This window comes from Mycteria americana, chromosome 6, assembly GCF_035582795.1.
Source record: "Mycteria americana isolate JAX WOST 10 ecotype Jacksonville Zoo and Gardens chromosome 6, USCA_MyAme_1.0, whole genome shotgun sequence".
NCBI classification, from domain to species: domain Eukaryota; kingdom Metazoa; phylum Chordata; class Aves; order Ciconiiformes; family Ciconiidae; genus Mycteria; species Mycteria americana.
Genome location: NC_134370.1, coordinates 36,676,519 through 36,699,428, shown reverse-complemented (window position 1 = coordinate 36,699,428; position 22,910 = coordinate 36,676,519). Strand labels below are relative to the sequence as shown.

At 39.2% G+C, this 22,910-nt stretch overlaps 1 protein-coding gene across 2 annotated transcripts in view; it reads left to right on the top strand.

Annotated features, from left to right (window-relative positions):
* CTNNA3 (catenin alpha 3) overlaps positions 1-22,910 on the top strand; it is a 555,174-nt gene that overhangs the window by 506,477 nt on the left and 25,787 nt on the right. The window lies entirely within an intron of this gene.

Here is a 22,910-nt window from a genome sequence, read left to right as displayed (position 1 = left end):
CTCTTGAATGTCTTCATTAATGCTGTCTGGTCAGTGTCTATATTGCTTTTGAAGTGAGCGAGTCAGAGGTAGCAGATGAGGATAATATGAATATTCCAGAAGTGATTTCCTTAGAGTTCTCAGTGCTTATACAGGAATGCATGAGCTGCAGGCACCAGATGCTGGACATTTGTTACTAGCGACTGTGAGAGCTTGGTGCTGTGCTACACCAAGTGTTTTGCTGTCATGGTGTGGGTAACAGAGGATATGGCAGGAAAAAGTTGCTGCCAATGAAGTTACTGCTGTTGGAAGGGGTATTGCAAGTGTTCACTCAGTATTTCCTCTGATTTTCCTTTTATACCTAAAATGTGTTTTTTGCATTTCTAAATATTCAGTGGCTATAAATGTGTAGGTTATATAAAATATCCAGATTAATCATTGCAGCTTATCTATGTCAAGAGTGTTCTGTTTTTCACATGTGATTTTTTTGCAGCTTTCCTTTAGACAAGCCATAATTTTTCTTTTAGGACTTGCAGTTCAATCTAGATTAATAGTAGAGTCAATGAGTTACTTGGAGAATCTTACCCTTCTTTTATGATACCTCTTTTAACTGACTGTGGGATTTGTTTGGGTTTTTTCCTCAAAGGATGCTTTCAGAGTAGTCCACTAAATTCTTTCTAAGAGCAGTTCTTGTCTACAATGTGGCAGGCCCTGAGACCCCACCAGAATCATAAAGTTCTCTCAGTGGACCTCATGTGACCTCTGGCTCGAGTTTAAAGAACAGCCAGTTGTTGGGATTGGGAATGCACATCACCTTCTTGCTCTCCCATGTTCCCAAGTGAGAACCACTCAGATTAGGTCTCACCTTGGCTTCTGACAATAAGCAAAGCAAATAGAAGGTGGGTGGAAGGAAGAATTATTATGGAAATATTGTAGAGGGAAGTCCCCACTAAGTTTCTCAATCACAGTGCAATTCTTCTGTACATCTTTCGTGCAGTGTGGAACCTACATCTTGTGTTTCCTTTTCAGAGTCAGGCTGTGCGGTGTTTGAGTGAATATTACTAGTACTTTAACAAAATTTGGAAGAGTTGTCTTTCCAACCAATCCTAAGACAAGCCATGCTAAAAAGCTATACAGCCCCATAGTTCTGCTCATGCAGTGAGAGGACCATTATAAATGTAAAGGTAAACATGTAAGTAAACATGGCTGTTTAATGGGTTGCTTAACTATGATAAAAGCAGCTTTTCTCATCAATAAAGCAGGGTTATTAATATAGAAAGAGAACTTCTCATGGCCTGGGACAGAGCACAAGCCTCAGAGCAGAAACCCTCAGGATTTTGTCAGGATTTCAGTGAACAAGCAGCTGTCTGTACTGCATTGCCTGCCAAGGCAGTAACTTATTCCAGAAGTTCTCTTAAAATTTAAGTCCTGTAGGCTGAGGAAACAAGCTGCAGCTATAGTTTTAGGCCTTAGAATAAAGAATGGTTTAATTCTGATGAAAAAAATAGACAAAGTGGCATTTTTATTCAGGCCTATCATGTTACTTTTTGGGCATGTTGTATTCAACTGAAATACTCTCGGAAGATACTTCTCCCTTTCCCCCCTAGGAAATTTCAACCACTGTGATATAATTTAAAAGTCTCATTCACCAGAGAGCCTGTGCCAAACAATTTTTCCAATGCTTTCACCTTGACATAGCAAAGTGACAGTGACACTTGCTGATGGCAAGTAACTTGCCCTATTGAATTGTGTTAATTGTGTTGAATATAATTTTCTGCAGAAACTGTGTGTCCATTAAGAAAAGTTTCTAGCCTTCTTGGTTGTTAAGAAAACCTTTGAAGTACATAATTAATATAACCAGGAATGGCCTGTCTTGCTGAGGTTGCACCAGGCAGTTCAAAACAGTAAGGAATGATCTATGTAAGACCTAGCTTGCAGTCCCTGTGGCCAAGCATTTCAGGAGGTGAGTTCTTGCATCACTGCAGGGAAGGAAATCCCTTCCTCACCCCCAGCATTCTGCAGCAGGAATGATGAATGCTCTCTATTGCCAGTCAGTAGCAAATTCCTTATTCTTAAGATGGAAAAAATAAAAAGTGAGCTATAAGCAGACATAACTGTCTGCCAGAGAGTATATATTCTAGCAAACAGCACCAATGTTAATAATTTTTCCCACGTCTTTGCTCTTCCCTCCCCCCCATCAGTGATGGATTCTAGCCAGTGACCACCTCCTCCTCTCATACTACCACTTATCTCTCACCACCAGGTGGCTGTGAGAGAGCTTTATTACTGATGTTTGATGAGCAGAACAGGAATTAAGACCTTCCATGTTTTAACTGCTCTTTTCTTAGACTCATATAGTCAGTGTTGATGACTCACAAGATTATTAGAAATCTTTCTGTGTATATTATTTCATGTTTTGGCACTTGAGATGTGTTATTATAGGTGAAACTTAACGTCCAGCTTTTTAAGTACGTTTCATGGCTGTTGAGCAAACCCTGAAGATGTGACCCCTGAAAGCTTGGAAAACAGAAAGTAAATACGAAGAACCACAGATCTATTATTTCAAGTCACGTGGTATTTATTCCAGTTCTGTGATATTTTCAAGCCTGACTCATGACATTTGAATACTTGAGGCTGACAATACAAAGATTTCATTGACACACTGTATTACACTGTGTTTACGTAAGTAAAGAGTGATGAGGAGAGCCCACCATAAAAAATGTGGGAGATTTGGGAGGATAGGAACATCATGATCCTTTTCCTTTGGTGCTGTAGAGCTGTTCATAACTCTGTGAGTCGTCAACAGTATAAATGAGAATTTCTTTACTTACTTTTTTCAAAGCCTGAACAAGGCAATATCAAATTGATAAAGAAAGTACAAAGAAAATACAATACAGTCTGTCTCTAAAACTGTTCTTTTTCATTATGCAAAGTATATCTTTTTATTCTAAAAATCTGAAATTAGTTTCTTCTTTGCATAGCACATTAAAGCCAGGTGCTTTTTCAGTAAGAGTCAAGTAAGTAGTGCAGTCATGAAGACTATGTAGGACTGAAATTGCTTTTTCTGGTCATGCCCATTAGGCAATTGTAATATGGAGGAAGTAAAAGTAAAAAATGTATTTACTGTTTTTACTCAAAAAAACCCCCAAAACACAAACAAACCCCAAACCCTCAACCCTTGAAATGCAACAAATAGGATGACACTAGGTGGTGTTTTAGCTCTGAAGAGTTGTATCTGAAGGATTCTGATCATATCCGGTGTCCAAGGCAACACTTTCAAGAGCTTCTGTTGCCTTTTAGTCTGATTCTGTGGCAGTGCCACATAAAACAGCAACTTGTCAGTGAGCTAGACAGTGTCTAGTAGAAAATAAATGCTGCTAAAGTAGTATCAGAAAAATCAACGGAATTCAAAAATTCAAGCCCAACAAGTCCAGCTTGTTCATCTTCTGTGAACTTACTTGTAATAAAGTAAGCTTTATCTGTACATTCATAAGAGCTTAGAAATTAAGAGAAGAGTTGGTAAGAGAATATGTCGACAGTAAAGTTGAGTACAAATGTGTAGTGGACATCAGTAGTTAATGGCTGGGATATTAGAAAAGGATACTATGATCTTTAATTTAATAAACCATTATTATTTCCACAGTTTGAAGAATCTTAAAACACTGATGTTCAGCTGTAACCAAATATTTCAATAATTAACTGAATTGTCTAATTATCTAACTAATTAAGGCTCTAACTAAATGCCAGCATTTCAAATAAGTGCACGATCTGTAGTACTCCAGCAGGAAGACACGAGATTTTCTACTCGGAGATTTTGAAGTTGAACAAGAAAAAGAAATTTGAAAATCAGTATCCTATTTTGATGTGGGAAAGTTTACTCCTTTCCTCTGCACATAAGAACCAAACTGAGAGGAAAAAACAGGTTGCAGGTTGCAAGGCATAAAAATTTTAGGGTGGGCTAATGCATGAGGAAGTAGTATTTGGGATCTATACATTCCTGAAGATAACTGAAAGGAGTTTCATGGTCACCACCCTTACCATAGAACATATTCTTTCAAGAGATCTCTCATATCAAAACACATTTCTATTAATTTTAGCTGATTTTCATACTAGTTATCATATTAAAGGGAATGTCTTTAAAGTAAGCCTTTCATACAGCATACATATTATAAACACAACATGTTGTAAGTATTGCTATGATAGAATTGTACATTGTTGTTGAAACAAAACTGCAAGTTAATGGTTCTTTTCAGAGGCCACAGAGATAAAGAAGTAATTCTTTGGAAATATTTTGATAATTGGTTCAACGTATAATCAGAAATTGTGTGGTATTTAGAAGATGGATTACTGAGCCATTAGCAATCTAGCAATATGATTAGATATCCATATTAATAAGCATCTGTCACAATGGCATAGCAGATGTGCTAGGTGCATATATAACATAAAATGTAAATTTTTGATGAGTACGTTATTTTTTTACTACAAAAGGTTTTAATTACATTATATATCATGCCATTTGTTTCATTTTGCAACACTGAAAGTGCTTTTTTTTTAAAAACAAATCTGTGAGGACAGTTTTCTGATAAATTCTGAAATATGACTCTGCTAATTGAATGAACTAATTTTGAAAGGTGAATTTTATTGTCTTCCATTATCGACCTACAGCCTATCATTACAGGTTTGTTGCAGCATTCTGGTTCTGATAATCCCGATTTTGGTGCCTCTCTAGGCTCAATAGCATCTTTAATTCCAATTGCTGTTGAATTTATAATGCATGCCATGTAGAGTGTACAAATTCATGACTCCCTTTTCTAAATGTCAGATGTCACAATCAGGCAAAAATTGCCATTGTTTTCTGAAGATGAAACTTGAAAACCTGATGAATACAATTATAAGGTATAGTAGTTTAACTACCAGGAAACTGAGTCACTAACTCCAAAAATTTATTTCATTCCCATGTTCTGTGTCCTGAACTTCATTCAACTTAAAATCCATTTATCATATTTGCAAAATCTTTGATCATTGTGAATTTTTTCTTTGCAAAACACTAAATGAGCACTCTGAAAGACAATTTTGCAGTATTTTTATATGCCATTAGTCAAATACATCTTTTTGAGCAAAAATGTTAGCAGGTTACTGATAGCCCAGGTAAGTTTTTGAATGAAACTTTGATATTAATTTGTATTTTTCTGGGGATTTTTCAGAAGACTGATTCCTTTGTTGTGACATATTGGGTAGTTGAAATTATAATTGTACCACTGACAGGTCTTGTTCTTTCACGTAGCTTTAAAAGCTATTAATGATAGCTTGTGGGCAGAAGTGTTGAAAAATGAGATTATTAATAGCACGTGTTAACACCAGAAGCAGGATAGCACATATAAACTCTCAAAGTGGCATGACTGGTGATTAGCAAGTTACATGTAGTAAAGGCATTCTGAAAGATTCATTTTGGAATCAATGTTTCAGTGGAATGATAAACTTCAGTAAAGAATATTGCAGTAGGAAGTATTGGTAAGAAAGAGGTAAAATGATTGTGCTGTGAATCAACTTAAAGAATTCAAGAAATGTTAGAGGGAAGGTGAAAAAGATTCACAGAGGCTAACTGCATAGAGTAAAATGCTGCCATAAGGCAGACCTGATTGTAGCATGGTCTCCTTTCTAGCCCATGGTATTACTACTGTTACTCAGTTTTGCTAGTTCTCCCAATTTTCTTCTGCATCTAGCAATACAAGTTTGTTTGGGTTTTTTTCCCTAAAGTATCTGCTTCTGAAGACCTGTGGGTAGCTGAGCCTCTCAGGCCTCTGCTTAACATGCGAAGATATTTTTTGTTCTTTCAGCAATCATCTCTCCCCTCTGTTCTTGCAGAGGTGTCCACAGTGACTACAGTCATGGCACCAAGCTGCAGTGCGTCAAGGTCTCCTGTTGCTACTGCCCAGCACGGTAGGGACACCGGAGAGGATGGCTTGGTAAAGAGTGGCCATTCATCATAGCTGTCCATGCTAAGGATGTGCTTGTTTTGAGTTGGACAGACCCTAAACCTTTATTTAAAGGTAAAATGGTTTGGTGTTTCATGATTAGAGATCAAAAGCTTGAAGACATGACCAGTCTGCAGCCTTGAGCTTTAGAAGTAAAACAAGCTCAAAATAATCTGAACGGCATACTTTTTGGCCAGTCTTGTGATTTTTGAGATCTGGATGAGGTTTTTTAATTATTATAATTTAAGATATAGTCAAGGGGAATGAGAAAATTTGAGATAAGAAGGGTTCAGAATTAAAACTGTATGTCGCTGATACAGCTCTTAGCTTAATTGTGTTAAAAGACCTCTCAGCAGCTGTGTTCACACCTGCATGGACTGCACAGCTAAGTTCTGGCTTTCTTTTCTATCTTTAGGTAGTCTCTGACATACCCTCAGCAGGAAACAGGTATGAGTCTCATGACCTTTTAAGTACAGACACCTAAATTTGTAAAGGTGCTTAGTTATTCACATCATCCATTGATGAGTCATGTTTTCTAAATACCTGAAAGCCCCAAAGTGGAATTCCTTGTGTAAATGGCAGTAGGCCATAAATGGCAGTAGACCATAATGCCTATGGTGTATTCAGGGCATATCTATTGTGCGTAGGCAGTCCTTGCATCAGCATGGCTGCATGCAGGAGTAGATGCAGTCAATAAAACACCCAGACGTTTAGCAGGTCTAGAGAAGCACTGAAGGGAGTTGCCAGGTGAGCTGGTGGCAGGTTAATAGTTCTTTGCCTGCTAGAATACAGAGAATTGCATGGAGAACATTTTCCAGCCCTCGTTGCTTGTCCTAACCCGTGTTTCATAGCTGGAGTTTATGGCAGAGTGGAACTAGCATGATTTGTCTTGACCAGCTGCATAAAATACCTACATTTGATCCATTGGCCATAGATATTTCCAAGGAAGTCAGGTGGCAGATAATGGAGAAGGATCCCATGTTTCATATACTTATGTACTATGTGCTGTGTTAATCTGGGAGGTGTAATGAAAGCTAGAAACTTGTTAAGAAAGCAGGTCAGTCTTTGTGTGTGTGTGTTTGAGACAGATTTCCCAGACTGTCCAGTTTGTTTGGCTGGTACTGAAATCTAGATACACTGTCTTTACTTGAAAGGTAGTCTCCATGTAGAGGCAGTTACTCCAAAAGGTATCTAATTGTCTTGCCACAAAATATATGTGGTGTTTAATGATGTGAACTATGACATATGTGAGAGCAAACGGAAATCATTAATCTACCTTCCTTTGCAATTTCTACTGTCATCTGATTAGTGGGATTGCGGTCAGCTGGATTAGGGAAAAAAACAGATCAAAAGTGTAAGCTCAAGAATGACAGGTTGGTCATATAATACATATAAATGCATAATTACAGCTATTTGGGTATATAATACAGCTAGCACTACTATCCTATATTACTGAATCAGAGGTCTCATTCTGTGACTCTAGTTCATGGCAGTCTTTTTGTCTCACTATAATTCATAAAAAAGTGCTCTCTGAACTCCAAGTTTGGGTTTTTCGATGTTTATTTTTGGATAATGATTTTACTATCTCTTTTGTTTACCTTCCTATTTGAAAATCTAAAAATCCATCAAAAGATGCTTCTTTACAGTGTCTACATCTTCTTTTGCTACCATCCATTTTTTTCCCCAGGGATAAGTAAAGTGTACCATATATTTTACTCTGGGTTTGTGATGATGTAATTAAAAGCTTCTCTGTAACTCCATGTCCAGAGGGTAGTTGGCACCTTCAACCTTTAGCTCAGCCCTTCTGAATTTAAGTGTTTAGTTATGCATCTGCCAGAGTTCCTAATGGTTTTCTTCAAGTAGTTTGTGTTTTTAAATTGCATGGATTTATTCTGTATTAGCTTATTTTCTACATCCAGAAATGATCATACCTGCTTGAGGCCAGAGGGGGAAGTAGTTTCTGCTTGTTCATATATGCCATTTGTTTTACTAAGTGTTAAAAAACATGTGGGGTCAGATCCTACCATGCACTCCATCCCTGCTTTCTTCTAAAAACATGGAAGAGACTTCAAAAGTTAGAAAAATGTGACAATTTCATGTTTCACAGAATGTGCTAGTAAATTCATTTAATTGCGTGTATGGTCCAGGCACTCCCCGTGTAGTCACTTGCATCCACGAGACAACGGATGGACTTGGAACAGTGGCCTGAGTGCAGACAAGGTGACTGACTGAACTTCTAGCCACCTTCATCAAGAAGGATGTAACCAAGTGGTGCAGGAGCTCTCTGGATGGGAGTTCTAGAGTGTCCTTAAGGTTTCCCCAGGCAGCTCCTGCTGTGTTGATAAACAGCCGAGGTGGAGAATCTGGCCTGTCCAGACTCCCCAGGCAGTTCCTGCTGCAAAATTGATCGAACTCTACGCAGAAGATACTTGTAAATAGCCAGTAGAAACTGTTGCTGCAGATGCAGAAATGGTGACTTAGGACACTAAAGCTGTGAGGATGCATGTAGTTTGGTGAGTGAACAGCAGTGGATTGATTATGCGCAGGCTGGAGTGGTTGTGTAGAACCACAGGCCAGCTGAATGATAAAAACTCAGCAGAAGAATGGTTTGGGAAGTCTCTCACAATCCAGCTGAAGATGCTGTTGTGAGGACACTTGCAACAGAGACTCCAGAGAGAGATCAACTGTCCTGTTTTAGAGAGATTATTTCCCACAAGAGCATTACCCTGTGCCAAGTTCCCAGTAACTCAGTTTTAACACTCAGTTCATGAGTGTCTGTGCACTGCTGTAAAATTTCAAAAGGTAAGGTCTGCCATTAAGTTAATTTTTTTTAATGACACAATTAAATGAGGAATAAATACCCTCAAAAAAATCATAGCATAGTCATCATAAATCACCAAATTCAAATTTGCCATTTGAGTTTTAACCTCTACCTTTTGGGATCCATTGAGTTTTAATTGCTGTAACAGGCCTTGCTCAAGGCATGTTCTGAAACAGTAAGGAAATAGTTTGGATATATATGTGGCTGGATTCTTTTAAAGAAAAAAGTTAATAGAAAACAGATGCCACAAATGATTTTCAGAACAATTCATTTGCTTTCTGTTATTGGAGAACTGAAAAGATACACTTTGAAGAACAAAGGGAATGTTTCTTTTATTTTTTTAAAGGTTAAAGCATAGCAAGAGGATTTTATAAGACAATATTGACTTATCTAAGTGGCATTGCTATATGTTTGCATTGTACTGCTTGCATTCATATTTTGTTTCATTAGTAACCCTCCAATGGCTTTTTTCTGCTTCCAGGCTGTTACGACTTGCTTTTTCTAGACCATGTTATAACTGCTGTTGAAAAATTCAACACATGGTCCACAAGAGTGGGAAGCAGATGGGCCACTCTGCAATGGGAGACCTTAGAGATACTGCTGACTTTCTGACTCAGCCGTAATTCACCTCTGTGCTTTGACAAAGTACAGATACGGAGCAGCAGTGCTGTTACGTTTGAAACATACTCCACATAGCCAAACACCTCCATCTTTGCTCTTTCGGCTCTCACAGGAGACAACCCTAATTACCTGTGCAGACAGGCTGTCAGTGCCTACAGAAGTATCACAGACAGCGTGTCTGGCCTGTTTGTAAAGGACAAGATTTGACATCTCCTTTTGCATTGTTCACTTCGTTGCATAATCCAGGTCAGACTGCAAGGAAGCTGTGCATTTATTAACATGTATGCATACAATTTTAATCTTATTTGTTAATAACCAAATAGTTTCTACTTATGCAAAGGCTTGGAATTTAAAAATTACTGCAACATACAGTCTGTGAGGCTATTGGATGGTTTCTTATATTAGAGATGTTAAAAGTCTCTGGATAATTTCTATTCATGACAGGGAAAATAGGAGAAGGGAGATTGATGAGGCAAATAGCACAGACTTTTCCTGTGATCAACAAAACAACAGTTAAAAATGATAGGCATCCAAATAAAAGCCCATGACTGGTAAGATCTGCTGACCTTCTTAGCAACTAAAAAATCAAAGTGTCCTTTGAAGAGCTGGCTTTGGAAGCAGAAAGAGATGGAGAAACATCTGAGAGATAATGAGAGGAAAAAGAGGTGAGAAACAAATAGTTGATGCCTGGTGTCGATACCAGAACTCACGCACTTGTGATGTTGTGGTATTCTCTTATATTGTACCAATACTGTTTGTGTATGGATGTGATAAACAGATCAGAGGCAGATCGGGGGAGAGATTTCTGGTGGCACAGGAAAAAGTGGCTATGGAATAGCTAACTGGGGGAACCAGTTTCTACATCTGTAAATTGTTTCCTCTGTAACTAAACAAAATGCAAATCACTGAGCTTCATGGGTGGCAATCTGCTCAGTAGTGGCATCATCAGATTTATTCAGTTGTGCTGTGTTGTACAAACCACTGCTTTTGTTACAATTTAATCTCTATTTTTAATAAACTACTACCAAACACAGAAGTGTTTCTATGTTTACATGCACTTACAGAGCTGAAAATCTAAGAATTGTGAGGTCTTTCCATACTACACTTGCGCACACAGACGGACACCCTTGGATATTTGGACTTCTCTTGCAGTCTTTGATGAAATGCATCATCAAAGTGTCCAGTTTATACCCAATTGAGACTTGCTGCAGGCGGGCAGCTTCCTGTCTTTCCACTATTTTTATCACTACAGGCTTTTGGCATTCTTTTCTTTTTTTCTTTTTTCTTTTTTTTTTTTTCCCCTTGAGTCCAGTGTAAAATCCACTGATAAAATAATTTAGTAACAACAACTAGCTTTGTGAAACACTATGAAGTGCTTTTCATCTTCAGATCACAATGACAATGTTATATTATTTTTACATATCTATAAAATATATATTTAATTATATGGTGTTTATTTCTTTGTTTGTTTTTAATATATACACCTGCAGCTGGTCTCAACTGGGTAGAAATTGGACAGGGATGGAACACCTCTCCTATGAAGACAGGCTGAGAGAGTTGGGGTTGTTCAGCCTGGAGAAGAGAAGGCTCTGGGGAGACCTTATTACAGCCTTTCAATACTTAAAGGGAGCTTATAAGAAAGATGGGGACAGACTTTTTAGCAGGGCCTGTTGCGATAGGACAAGGGGTAATGGTTTTAAATGGAAAGAGGGTAGATTCAGACTAGGTATCAGGAAGAAATTTTTCATGATGAGGGTGGTGAGGCACTGGAGCAGGTTGCCCAGAGAGGTGGTAGGTGCCCCATTCCTGTAAACATTCAAGGTCAGGCTGGATGGGGCTCTGAGCAACCTGATCTAGTTGAAGATGTCCCTGGTCATTGCAGGGGGCTGGACTAGATGACCTTTAAAGGTCCCTTCCAGCCCAAACTATTCTATGATTCTATGACTCTATGATTTTCATTAACACATTTCATCAGGGTTGGCAAGAGAAGTCCAAATGTCTTTGAGAAGATTTGGACTTTGGGATTTAGAGGTGAAGGAAAAGGGTATCTGTCTGTGTGCACAAGCGTAAGTATGGGGAGATCTCACAGTTCTTAGATTTTCATCTCTGTAAGTGTATGTAAACATACAGACACTTCTGTGTTTGGTTGTTGCACATATAAATATTCAAATATACATACACATCAGAGTCAGACATGTACAAACATATCCCTTTGATGCTTTGCTTTCCACATTCTGTTGTTGCTATGATTAGTTTTGTCAGACTTCTGATTTAAGAACTTGTAGTCAGGGTTTCAGCTGCTCTTCCACCTCCCAGGCTACACGTACAGCTCCGCTCCTGACATGCCTTCTTTTCTGTTCCCGCTTGACTTCTGCCTCGCATTCTCTTCTCTTCCATACTATTTTAAGATGTCGTTCCAAATTATGAAGCATCTTTGACAGGTAACATAATGTTCAGTAACTATTCAAGTAATATCAGCATTTTTTCCCTACTAAGTATTTCAGGATTTCTCAGTTTCAAAAGTGTTGTGATTGGGGTGATGGAGCAGCACTCTGCTACATAGGACTACAGTCTGAAGCAAGAATTCCTTGGTTAAGCCATATGCTTTTTAAAATTGGAGACCAGAAATAGCACTTCTAAGACAGTTACTTTGCAATACTGTCATGTTCACCTTTGACCCTGCAGCCAAGTTTTTAGTGCCTGGATTTTTCTAACAAAGTTTATACAGCTGACAAGTAGGATATGTGAGCTTAGAAACAAGAGTGTTTTGTCCTTTTCATGTTTAAATAGCTCTATTCCTACTTCATTAATCAAAGCAGAGAGAGGAAGAAAACACAGTGGATCATTAAGAAAAGGTCTCTTCTGTGTTTTAATATTATCAAATAGTTGTGCAAACAGTAATACAAATGAAGGGTGTTTTGTTTGTTGTGATGCAGTCACATTGTATTTTACAGGGTCAGAAATGGCCTGCTTTGGGAAAACTATGAAGAGGTCAGGAACAGATGCTATCAAGGATGGACCTAAGGGCTTTTGCAGACTGATGGCCAGGGACCATGCCACTTGAAAGCAGCTGGGGGGGAAGGGGGAGGCAGGGCTATGTTGTTCTGCATTGCAGTGCCTGAGCAGCAGTGGTGGCCCACGCATGAGAATCACTGTTGCATAGGCATGGCACCGAAGATGAACTACAAATATACCATAGACTCTTCATGATGTTTTGTGAAATTACCAGAAGACTCAGATTTTCTTCAGAGACCACACAAGTGATCACGATTTTAGTGAAAATCTGAGAATTTTGGACATCGCTATCAGAATTGAAATTGGTAGACACTAAAGACCTTTGAAAAATCTGCTTCTGTATTGTCTACTAAGTGCTGAGAAAATTTTTGATTGCTTGGGTGGCAAAATACAGGAAGTAAGAGCAACAAAAATAAATAGATGACTGCATTCCTCTTAGAGCAAAGCTGTCTAAATAATAGCTTTATTAATTTTGTAAAGCTGGTGAAAGCATAAGGGAAGTGGGGAGAGAAGGATGACCTAGATAAGAAAAAAATTAACAACATGAGATCAACACTGAAGTATCTAGTTAGTAGGATCTGCCCCAGAGCGGAAAAAGAAAGAAATCATAGGACTGATAGAAACCTGTATTGATGTAAAAAAATTGCTGTAAATAATGGTACTTTCCAATTACCATTTAACTACCACACTGGTGTAAAGGATTTAACTGTTCTGTGGATTATTACACTGGCCTTCATTTTCAATGTTTCTTTAGCCACAGTTGCGTTATCATTCTGTAAAGGTCTGGGAGAAGAGGGGAAGTATAGTTGGCTTCCTGCCAGTTTAACTCAAACAAAAAGTCTGGACTTTTGAACTGTTTCTGTGTTTAGTATTTTTCCCACTTCTTTGGTTTCTTCAAAGCTAGTGCTGTAGAATTCATTGGGCTAATTATTGCAGGTTCATCCTGAAATTCTGTGTCACTTTCTACTGTTCCCTGGAACAGAAGGTGGCCGCTTTGACAGAATAGATGCCTTTGAGATAAGACATGCATGATGTTAGATGTCATTGTTGATAGACCGTGTAACCATATGACCGTGTAAGTGCCATATAATCCTCTTGTGCCACATAACCCAGTGACTGCAGTTGAAGAGGAATTCCCATGTCAAGATTTTTCACAGAGCCTTACTGCTTACTCCACCATAATAAGCTGAAGCTTTAGGAAGCAAACCCAAACCTAACCCATTCCACTGGCACTCAGTCTTCTCTTTTCTAAATTAAATCTTACGTCTTTCCACGAATTCTCCTACAGAGACCTCCTTTCTGTAAAAAAAGAGCAGAAGTGTTACTTCTTCTCTGTGTTTACCATTTTCCTATTGTCTTTTCTTCTGCAGCATGCTGGTACTGATTCCTGATGGATTTGTGATCCACCAAAACTCCAGATTGCTTCTTACTGTCCTGTTGTGTGGGGACTGACTCTCCACTTGTAACTGTGCATTTGGTTTTCCCACCTGAGTGCACATATCCTTTTATAATTGCATCTACTTTTTCTTCCATACTTTTCTCAAGATAATTCTTAATTCCAAGTCTGGCCTCCCAGCCTATTTCATTCCCCTTCCACATCAGTATCAAGTTTAAGTTCATTAAGCATTCTCTTTTTTCCTTCATTCAAGTCATAAATAAAGAACTGAGCAGTGCAGAAACCAAGGCAGATCCCAGCAAAACCAGGTTCCTTCTTCTATTTTTTCCCTCCATTGTGACAGCGGCCCTTTGATAACCAGTCTGTCTTGGAATATGCTCTTCCAACAGCTTTGCATCTCCCTTGCAATTATTTTGTTTTGACCTCATATTCTTTAGGTAATTTATGAAAATACAAAAGGATACAGTTTCAGAAGCCTATCTGAAGATACATGGTATTTAGAGCTTCTCATCCGTCCAGAAGCCATAAAAGCTTATTTTACATCGGTCTGACAATATTTATCCTTGAAAAATCATGTTGGCTGTTACTCATCTCTTTGTTACATTCTGCATGCTTCCAACTTGTTTGATTATGAATTGATAGGATTTAGTGGTGTTCAGAAGACACGGTTTGGAACTGATAGACAAAATGAGGTTTATTGCTCTGCCAACATTTCTACTAAGAGAGTTTGAAGGGCAGCACTCAGAACTCCTACAGGGTCTGTGGTTGACTTCTGCACGCTCAAAGGTACCAATCCAATAAAAACCAGTCTTAGCCAGATGAGCCCATTGAATACTCATTTACAAAGTATATTTGTTTCATATATATCACCCCACTCTTACTGTAAAAGAAGCCTATGCTTTTGGACCTCCTCTCCCTTATTCCTCTTTGAGGGAGATGCAGACCTGATATATTGCCAGTGCAAAAGGGTAAAAAAGAAGAGGGAAGAGAAACTTCTGTCTTAAACTTACTTTCATTTCCAGAATTATGGAATAGTTAGTAATATATGTGCTGTGATCACATTGCCTGGAACTTCACTGACGCATTCCTGGGTCCATATAATCCACGTATTTTTGTAAGTCTTAAATTCCTTTACTCACAAAAGGTATTTATAGCTGCAAAATACTATTTCATACAGAGAGTTTACCGTCATTTACCTCATACCTTTTAGCCTTTCTTCACACTGTCCTTTTCTCATCCGGCTACACTTTTATATATATTACATTTATTTTGTTAATGAGTGGAACTGTTTCAGCCATTGCATCTGTAAATGTTGAGTGTGGGTTTGGCCTTTAGTCAGTTACGCTAGCAGTTTTGCTAGCATTAAGAATTTTTTTTTCTAATTTCCAAACCTGTAAACTCAGACTGGGATAGAAAGTGAGTGAAACTAGAATCTTTCTTGCTCCTGTGTCCACAGCTGTAACGAAATGGCAAAGGTCAGCTCTGGGATCTACCTGTACCATCTACAATTACATTCTCCCTAACTGAATTTCCTGAGGAACTCTGCTGCCTCCTGTTTGTCTAGGTATAACTGATAGAGGCATGCAGCCAGGTGTAATAAAAGAGGGGGTTTTTAATAGCCCTGATTCGAAAAAGCATCATTTTCCATCCTTGAACACCAAGAACATCACAAATTTCATCTAAAACTGTGCACATTGAGCTGGGAGGGGCAGACAAAACAATCTACAGTAATGTTAAACATGAGGTTACATCCCTCCTTCTGTAGGGTTTAGGCTTCCCTTTTCAGTTGGAATCTGTAGGTAAGTATAATTCCAGTCATTCCTTACAATAAAAAAAAAAAAAAAGGAAAAATTGCAATAAAAGATTTGTTTAAAAATATTGCTAGGAGAGTAGTATATTCTAGTGATAGATGGATTAGATTAGATATTTACCCAGGATCTGGGAGTTTCACTTCCTTTCAGCCTGGAGGGTTAAATCCACATTAGCCATGAGCCTTATACCTGCAAATTCTGATTGCATGCCCACTTGGTTTTTCTGAAGCAAAGCTACTGCAAGAATTGATTGCAGAACTGCAAAATTAATTCTCCTAGAAAAAAGATAAAAAAGTGATTCACCCAGTAAGTTAATAGAGCATTTGTAATGAGTGAGGTGTGACTCCTGCTTCCTTATCCCTGCTTCCAGGACTTCATACAATCACTAGGTTAAAAAAAAGAAAAAAGAAAAAACAAACTTAAGAAACAGCTCATGGAGTAGACACCAGAATGTGTGATGGGAATCCAGATTTCTTAACCATGCCAGTATTAGAAGCATTTTGCAGAGCAGCGGTGGGAAGGTAGAAGAAATTAGAAACACACTATGTATTTGGTTGGGGAAGAACTGCAGGAGGTACAAGTGGAACCATGGAATGTAGTGACAACTGAATTAACTAAATACTGTAGTGTATATAAAATGTAATTAATTTGTTTAGGAATATCTTTCAGTCTCTGTGGATAAGGTAATGGATGTACCTTATAAAACTAAATAAATTGATAGCAATATAATTAATGCACTTTCCCCAAGAGTAGACATGTACCTTAAGTAACATGATAGTCACCTGGATGAGTGCTCTGACTTTCTTCACAAAGTCAAGAAATGTTCCAGTTTATTCCCATCAACCAGGAGCCCTAGCCAACAGTCAGCCTCATCCAGTCCAAGCCTGAACCCTAACTGATCATACAAGTTGGGGCTGCTCAGATGGACATTGGTCTGGGGTTGGCCAGGATTGCCAGGCTGGATCCATTGCTGAGCTTTGATTGGAACAGCAAGGACCAAAGAGAGAGATGTATTGCTGGGTCTGTACTGGTTTGGAATTAGTGCCTTCTTCTGCAGTGTCCCCACAAACCTAGAATTACAGTGGGAGCTGTCAGGAACTGCTGAGCTAGAAATTAGGACTGATAATGTAGTGGTCAGTGTCTGAAGCTCAAGAATTTCACGTGCCAAAGACCACTCAGGTTGTGATTTGGAGATGACAGTAGTTGCGAAGCGTAAGTTCACACTTTGAAATGCTTGCAGTGCTGTGAAATGCTTATGTTTGATAGTAGCGTATGGTGTTAGGCGTATGTTAGGTAGGTGTTTATTTTTTGAGACTCCCTAGTCAGTAGAGCTCCCTATTGTTGTTCCTGATGCAGGGGAAGTACAAAACATTTGCTGAGGTGAGTACATGAGTAGGGGTAAGCCACTCAGCTTTGCTCAGAGACAGAAGGCTCTCTATTCCTGGAAAATGTGATGGCAAAGGCCTTTTGGATTTGAGGTAAGAGTACAAGTTTCTGTTAATGTAAGAATGAAGAGAATATTTTCGATCGTTACTTTTCAGAGTGAAATTCCACTGTGAAGGAAAAAAGAAAATAATGCCTCATGCAGATGCCTGCAAATCATTGTTGTTAAGTTTAGGCAGACAGGGGTGGAGTTACTCTGCAGATACATTGTTTATCGTGGCTTGGAGCAAGAATGATTAGATTGAGAGGCTTAGGTCTCTCTTTCACAATTTCCCAAACCCATTGGTGTCGTACCAATTAACATGGTCCAGCTTTTTTCTTCTTCTGATTGTACCTTCCAAGAAACATTTCTGTGAAGCTTTTTTTTCTCCTACAACTTTGTTGCAATATTCTAAACTGATTTTGTTATACACAATCTAACTTCATTCCTTCTAGTTAGACTTAGCTGGACGTCTCTCTCAAATTATTTATGATCTATTCCTAGTTTCCTCATTGAACAGAGCAGGTGGCATATAATTGCTCATAAATATAGTACTTTCTGTCTCATCTTTGTTTTCATAGCCTTGAATGTTTTATCAACTTAGCTAGTAAGGCTTTATGCTTGGAAATAGTGAAGTGTGAGGAAAACAGATATATTAGATCTTCTATGCAATGAATCAAAATCAGGCATTCGGAGTCCACTGTAGGCTGTGAACCCAATGAAATCATTGGGAAAGAATTTCAGTAAATGCAGTAACTGAGTTGAAGTGTGAGTTGAAGTTTAGCTTTGAAAATTACAGAGACTGGAAGCAAGGTTAAAAATAGTAAGATAAGGCTGACTTAAAAAAAAAAAGTACATGGACACCATAGCAAAGAAAGTAGAATTTCTCTCATAGAAGAGGGAAAAAGATGGAAAACTCCACGAAGGAGAAATTTTGTGATGCTGTTGACCATCAGATAGTACATGGCAGGAAGGATTTTATCTGTCTTTAAGCATCTGCTGTATAGGTGCATGAGCTAAGATAATCTTCTTAAGCTTCTGCATGCAGATATATATATTATCTATAGTAATTTGGTTATTCTTAACAACTGGACCAGTACCACAACAGTCTCAAAGATTAGGCAGGGATGCTTCAGCACCTGATGGAGGAAAATAATGGACTACATTTGTAGAATGAAAGGGGTGTTGGTACAATGATATGGAGAGACAACTAAGTGAAATGTTTGAAAAAAATTCCAGACAGGGAGATGGATAGCTCAGGGAAACAGCCTCTCAAATAAAGTGTTTTTTCATACTTCAAACTTGCCAGAAAAAATGCAAGTAAATATAAAACTGGTAGGAAGCCATCTACTGGCTGGGGAAAACAACCTAGATGATTTAATAGACTTTTTGTGTCTAACATCTGGATTCAGGGAGTTAATCTGAGCTAGTGGCATTCTGAATCTCCTGATCTGGTGCTAAATCAGGAAAACTAGGAATTCACAAAATGCACAGCTGCACCAATAACATTAGAAGGCAAGACGCATTGAAACTGATAGTCACTCACCAAATAACATGAAACTTCTTTTGTTAAATTTAAAATAATAAAATCATCGGACTGGAAGAGACCTCAGAATAGGACTTAAAACATCCCATCATTCATAACAGGAGTCTGTCTAGTCTTGTCCGGTGGTTGAGATGCCACAGCCTCCTGGCTGCTCTGTTCAACTCCTCATGATCTCAGCACCTCACCTGAAGCTTCTTTTCTAGAATGTAAGCTCAATACTACCTCCCCTATCCACTACAGCCATGAAGCCCATTTGGAGACTGTTACCATGTGTATCCTACAGCCTCTCTTGCTTATGCTTCCTCCTTTGCCCCAGTCTTAATTTTGAAATTTCTAGATCAAAGAAGGGTTTAAACTCTTCAATCTTTCCTTATTGGTCATGGTTTCAGCATGTCTAATCATCCTATTTGCACGGTCTCCCATCGTGTCAAAACTTCCTTCATGGAAAACCACACAGAACTGCAGCTGCAGTCTTACCAAAACTGAGAAAGCAAAAGTTAAACTTTGTTTTGGATATCTGCCTATTTGTATACCTTGGTGTGGCATCTGTTACTTTCATAACAGCACTGCCTCATGTTCAGACTGACCCACTGTAATAACCCCTGTATCTTTTTTAAAACCTGCTATATAGGCTATATCTCTCTCTTTCTATGCAGTTGATTATTTATGTCCAAATATAGAGTTTGCAGTTTTCCTCATAGAAATTTCATCCCGGTTTTCTTCTGTCTGTTTCTTCCATTTGGCTGGTGATTCAGCAGATTTGGTGTACTCTCCAAGTATTCTTTTAAAAGTATTTAGTGGATAGAATTGCCAAACATCATAAATTGGGACTAATGGCTCATTATACCATACCCCAAGGCAATTAAATCTCTACTTTATTTAAAAGGGTAGGGATTTTATGTGAAGGTAAAAAAAAGGAGTGTAGATAGTTCTTCTTGGCTGTGTAGAAAAGGAGCCCTCTTTGTATGTGTAATTTAACACGGTGGGTTTTCAACACTTTTTAATATAAGCCTGAAGCATTCTTAAACACTATTTCTAAGCTTTTATTTCAAGACTTAGCTGTGGTTTGTAGCTCATAAGCATCCTGCCCCACATTTCTTAGAGAATGTAGTAGAGAAGAACTTGAACCATTGGTGCAATTAGGTGGCAAGTGGAGCAGAAGTCTTGTCAATCCTCATTGCTGAGTGTTCCTCTAATGGCTCTCATGGTGGCCATATTTGTGGTGAAAAGAAATACTTTCTTTTCATTTGTTTGAAATACCTTTCTTGGGTACAATTGCTTCATTCTCGTTAGCCAGATCCTCTGAGGGACTTGCACAGGTACAAGAAAATTGCTAGTTTAATGGAACAGCTTCACCTTCAAAATACTCAGCCAGCTTATCTTCAGATGTCAAAAAAGCTGCTGGCTGATACTCACAAGAATTACCTAAGCAGAAATTACTTGCACTGTTATGCCATCTCTCCTTTTCCCACTTCTTTAATTCTGGGTTATGTTCACCTTTTCTGTTGTTTGACTGGTAGACTGGGTTGTAACTTTCCAGGAGAATACTAGCCTGCTTATAGTTTGTACAGCACCTAAAGGACTTGCTATGAACAAGTGACATAGCTTTGGAACATGCCACAATGCAAATAGCAATGAAAAGCTAATCAGTGGACCAAAGTGGTGGGAAGGTTCAATATGCAGTCATACTTAATCCTGGACGCATGGGATTGCATTTGCAAAGTCATTCCTCACATACACTATTATTCTTCTATAAACTTCATTCAATTTTCTAAATAGGTTTTCCATAACAAGAAGATACCTTTCTGTAGAAAAATACCATGTAAAATACCTGATTCTAGGTTGTTCGAAATGTGGGCTTCAAAAACTGAGAATAAGGAACTGTAATTTGTAAAGTATGCTTTTTTCCCCAAGGATCAACAATTAGTTCTTTGCTAAGCAATATAATTAATCAAGAAAAGAAGAGATTAAACATTACCTGCCATGTTGTGTTGTCATCACTTGTTGTCTTTTTACTGAATGAAATGCTTGTATAACTACATATTATAATATTTTTAGGCTAAGTGAGTTTTTTACTGGAATGGTTTGCTGCCTTTATACATGAAACCATATTGACTTCAAGGAAAAGAGTCTTCTCATTTGAACAAAGAAGTATAGTCAATTTTTTCCATGTTTTCTACTTCCTTTGTCCATTGCAGAACTTGTAAATTGATATGCGGCCTTCAGGAATTCAATGTTTATATAATAAAACTAAAAATATTCTTGTCAAAGCCAAGTTGAAATTAGCAGGGTTGCTCACTTTATACATGTGCGAAGTATAATTGTTGATTTTAGTTTAGCTGAAGTATTTCAGTATTGAAGAAGCTGAAGCACAAGAGAATGCGAAGATAATGGTTGTGAATATTACCTACCTTAAGTAATGACATTTTTCTTCATAGGTTCTAGAAACATTCTCATGTAATTAAAGAAGTTTTTTCGGTTTGTGGGGGGGGTGTGTTTGTACAAAAAAAGAAGTTGGATTCTTGACAAATTGTTCACAAGAAATTTGCAGTTTTCCTAAACTGGAAATTGTTCTTTGAATAATTTATGAAATTATTTGGAAAGTGCTTTGAGAATATGGCATATCTGTATGAGTCTATGATATATCTGTCTATGACATATCTGTCGAGAGTCTATGACCTCTGGAAGAAGGGACAGGCAACTCAGGAGGACTACAAAGGTGTAGCGAGGCTGTGCAGGGAGAAAATTAGAAGGGCCAAAACTGAGCTAGAGCTCAATCTGGCTGCTGCTGTAAAAGACAACAAAAAACACTTCTTCAAATGCATTAGCAGCAAAAGGAGAGCTAAGGAGAATCTCCAGCCCCTAGTAGACGGGGGAGGGAACACAGTGACCAAGGATGAGGAAAAGGCTGAAGTACTTAATGCCTTCTTTGCCTCAGTCTTTAATATCAGGGCCAATTGTTCTCTGGGTACCCAGCCCCCTGAGTTGGAAGATAGGGACAGGGACCAGAATGGAGCCCCCATAATCCAGGGGGAAATGGTTAGTGACCTGCTGCACCACTTAGACACTCACAAGTCTATGGGGCCTGATGAGATACACCCGAGAGTACTGAAGGAACTGGCAGATGTGCTCACCAAGCCCCTTTCCATCATTTACCAGCAGTCCTGGCTAACTGGGGAGGTCCCAGTTGACTGGAGATTAGCTAATGTGACGCCCATCTTCAAGAAGGGCCAGGAGGAGGATCCAGGGAACTACAGGCCTGTCAGCCTGACCTCGGTGCCGGGGAAACTGATGGAGCAGAACATCCTGAGTGCTATCACATGGCATGTAGAGAATAACCAAGGGATCAAGCCCAGCCAGCATGGGTTCAGGAAACACAGGTCCTGCTTGACCAACCTGATCTCCTTCTACGACAAGGTGACCCGCCTAGTAGATGAGGGAAAGGCTGTGGATGTTGTCTACCTCGACTTCAGTAAAGCCTTTGACACGGTTTCCCACAGCATTCTCCTGGAGAAACTGGCTGCTCATGGCTTGGATGGGTGTACTCTTTGCTGGGTAAAGAACTGTCTGGATGGCCGGGCCCAAAGAGTGGTGGTGAATGGAGTTTACTCCAGTTGGCGGCCAGTCACAAGTGGTGTTCCCCAGGGCTCTGTGTTGGGGCCAGTTCTTGTTTAATATCTTTATCAATGATCTGGATGAAGGGATTGAGTGCACCCCCAGTAAATTTGCAGGTGACACCAAGTTGTGTGGGAGTGTTGATCTGCTGGAGGGTAGGAAGGCTCTACAGAGGGATCTGGATAGGCTGGATCGATGGGCCAAGGCCAATTGTATGAGGTTTAACAAGGCCAAGTGCAAGGTCCTGCACTTGGGCCACAGCAACCCCATGCAACGCTACAGGCTTGGGGAAGAGTGGCTGGAAAGCTGCCTGGTGGAAAAGGACCTGTGGGTGTTGGTTGACAGCCGCCTGAATATGAGCCAGCAGTGTGCCCAGGTGGCCAAGAAAGCCAATGGCATCCTGGCTTGTATCAGAAATAGCGTGGCCAGCAGGACTAGGGAAGTGATCGTGCCCCTGTACTGGGCACTGGTGAGGCCGCACCTCGAATACTGTGTTCAGTTTTGGGCCCCCCACTACAAGAGAGACATTGAGGTGCTGGAGCGTGTCCAGAGAAGGGCAACGAAGCTGGTGAAGGGTCTGGAGCAGAAGTCTTATGAGGAGCGGCTGAGGGAACTGGGGTTGTTTAGCCTGGAGAAAAGGAGGCTGAGGGGAGACCTTATTGCTCTCTTCAACTACCTGAAAGGAGGTTGTAGAGAGGTGGGGGTTGG